The following is a 3,358-nucleotide window of genomic DNA, read 5'->3' on the forward strand; positions in this document are numbered from 1 at the left end:
GAGAAAAGAAAACAAACTGTACTGCTTGTTCAAGAGGGCTGTGATTAAAATCTTGAAGCATTTGCTCCTGCCAAGGTAGTTTTCTTGCATTTTGCTCTCCATTTCAGCATGTGTGTGGGTGTGGATGTTTATAAACAAGACTAAGTCTGATTTCATAAGGGCTTTCTAATATTAATTCTGTCCAATAGAATATGACTTTTTGCTTTGATATTAAAAATCAACGAGTAAAGCAAAAGCTAGTGAAATGTGTTAGCAGCATGCAGAACAAAAACTTTCAACTATATCTCCTGTTATACAGTACATTGTCATGTGAAGGTGTAAATTGGAAGAAATGTTGATTCTGTTTGTAACTGATATTGTGAAGCCTTTTATGAGCTTTAAAATAAAGTTCATCTTATGGTGTCATTTCTAAACGGTTTTGTCATTAACTCAAAAATGGGATTGGGAGGGGGAAGGTGTATAAATGGTAGCAGAAATGAAGTTACTTTGTATGCAAATCCAATTTTCATTTTTTGCTACTCCTTATGTATGCTTTCTCCTGATAGAAAAGTGGCATATTTTTATTACATTGAACTTTTTTTTAATATAACGTTGAATATAACTCAAACACCGGGGAAAAAACATTAACTTGTTGCATATCCTTCAAGCCTTGTCCTCCTAATGATGAGGGTGTGTTGGGACAGGTATGCGTGTTATACTGTTGTGTAGGCTGTTTTTTTAAAACTATATAACCAAGGAAAGATGTAAATTTAGTCAGGTGTTGTAACTGCACTGCTCTCCTGAGTTCCAATATGAAGACATACAAAAAAATATTTTAACCAGTCCCAGTGTCGGTGGAGAGAGGTTTCTCTGGGTTTTGCTATCTAATGCTGCAATGAATCCTATCTATCTGCTTATTTTCTAAGGACAAGAAGTGTTGGGGGTATGTGTGGGATAACAAGTAACCACACTACCCTCCAAGGGGCCACAGTTTTACGTTCCTTTAATGAGGACCAGCTTTCCCTCACCAAGGGGCGGAATTCGTGTTTTATCTGTTGCCAGTCTATTATAATACCTACTATTTAGCTACTATGTACCAGGTATTTCAGAGTTTAGTCCTCAAAACATCCTGGGCATCCCAGTCACTCGAATTTTAAAGCCCACACCCCAAACAGCCACTAAGCACTAAGTAACCTGTCTTTGTGTGTGGTGTGCAACTCAACATTGTAAGTTTGTTTGCCTGTTCCTATTTCCTAAATACTTTATACTTATTTGTAATGTTTGAGTGTTGATTTTTTTTATAAAATGTTCTTATTAAGGATCTTAACCATTTGCCAACATTCAAACATTTTCCCACTTTGTAATTTCATTTTTTTTTAAACCATTTAGAGTCTGTTTCTTTTGTGGTTTTTCTTAGGTTCTCTTAATGCATGTTAATATATACTCATCGGGTATATGGTCCCCCATTGAGAAGTGAAGATAGGTTAGTGTTCTGTGTACAATTGGGAAGCTCATAAAAAATGAAAGATTTTTAAAAATATGAATGGGAAAACTTTTTTTCTTCTACCCCAAAATAGTACCTGGTGATAATGATAGAATAACTACCAGTCTGGCCTAAGTCTGTTTTTGTCATTAAAGGTTAGAAATTATCTGTAGTATCACTTTTCTGTAAAGATGAAGTATTTTTGAAAATGGCTCAACTGAGGGGCGCCTGGGTGGCTCAATCAGTTAAGCGTCTGTCTTCGGCTCAGGTCATGATCTCAGGGTCCTGGGATCGAGCCCCACGTCGGGCTCCCTGCTTAGCGGGGGACCTACTTCTCCCCCTTCCACTGCTTCTCCCCCTGCTCATATTCTCTGTGTGTGTGTGTGTGTGTGTCTCGAATGAATCAAAAAAAAAAAAAAATCTTTAAAGAAATAAAATGGCTCAACTGGGGCACCTGGGTGGTTTAGATGGTTAGGCGTCTGCTCAGGTTATGATCCTGGAGTCCCGGGATCAAGTCCCGCATCGCGGTCCCTGCTCAGTGGGGAGTCTGCTTCTCCCTCTGACCCCACCCCCCTCTCATGCTCTCTATCTCTCTCATTCTCTCTCTCAAATAATCTTTAAAAAAAAATAAATGGCTCAACTGGCTATAGTTTGCAGACCTCAAGACTGCAGTTTTGGATGTGGGGAAAAAACACATTGTCAACATTGACTACTTTATGATATATCTAATATAGGGTCACACTATACATATATATATATATATATATAGTAATCACCTAGAATTCTCAGGACATGGACTAGTTTGGGTAAGTTCTCTAATAGAGCACTGAATTTTTATATTTAATTTTCACTTAAGCTGTTACTTTAATGGCAATTATTTTTAAAAATGTCTACTCACTAGAGAACATAGGCAGTAACCTCTGACATTGGCCGTAGCAACTTCTTGCTAGATAGGTGTGAGGCAAGAAAAACAAAAGCAAAAATAAACTATTGGGACTTCATCAAGATAAAAAGCTTCTGCACAGCATAGGAGGAAAAACTAAAAGGCGACCTTTGGAATGGGAGAAGATATTTGCAAATGACATATCTGATGAGGGGTTAGTATCCAAAATATGTAAAGAACTTAAACTGAACACTTAAAAAACAGTCCAGTTAAAAAATGAGCAGAAGACATGAACATTTTCCCAAAGAAGACTTACAGATGGCTAACAGATGCATGAAAAGATGCTCAACATCAGGGAAAGTATAAATCAAAACTACAATGAGTTACTACCTCACACCTGTCAGAATAACTAAAATTAACAATACAGGAGACAACAGGTGTTGGTGAGGATGTGGAGAAAGGGGAGACCTCTTGCACTGTCGGTGGGAATGCAAACTAGTGTAGCCGCTCTGGAAATAGTATGGAAGTTCCTCAAAAAGTTAAAAATAGGACTCCCCTATGATCCAGCAATCACACTACTAGTTATTTACCCCCAAAATTCAAAAAATACTGATTTGAAGAGATGCGTGCATCCCGATGTTTAAAGCAGCATTATCAACAATAACCAAACTATGGAAAGACCCCAAGTGCCCATCGACTGATGAATGGATAAAGAAGATGTGGTATATATAATGGAATATTACTCAACCATCAAAAAAAAATGAAATCGGGCGCCTGGGTGGCTCAGTTGGTTAAGCGACTGCCTTCGGCTCAGGTCACGATCCTGGAGTCCCGGGATCGAGTCCCGCATCGGGCTCCCTGCTCAGCAGGGAGTCTGCTTCTCCCTCTGACCCTCTTCCCTCTCGTGCTCTCTCTCATTCTCTCTCTCTCAAATAAATAAATAAAATCTTTAAAAAAAAATGAAATCTTGCTGTTAGCAACAATGTGTATGGAGCTAGAGGGTATAATCCTAA

The sequence above is a fragment of the Callorhinus ursinus genome, unplaced genomic scaffold, assembly GCF_003265705.2.
Source record: "Callorhinus ursinus isolate GAN/ISIS: 27379988/994484 unplaced genomic scaffold, GSC_fseal_2.0 scaffold7, whole genome shotgun sequence".
NCBI classification, from domain to species: Eukaryota; Metazoa; Chordata; class Mammalia; order Carnivora; family Otariidae; genus Callorhinus; species Callorhinus ursinus.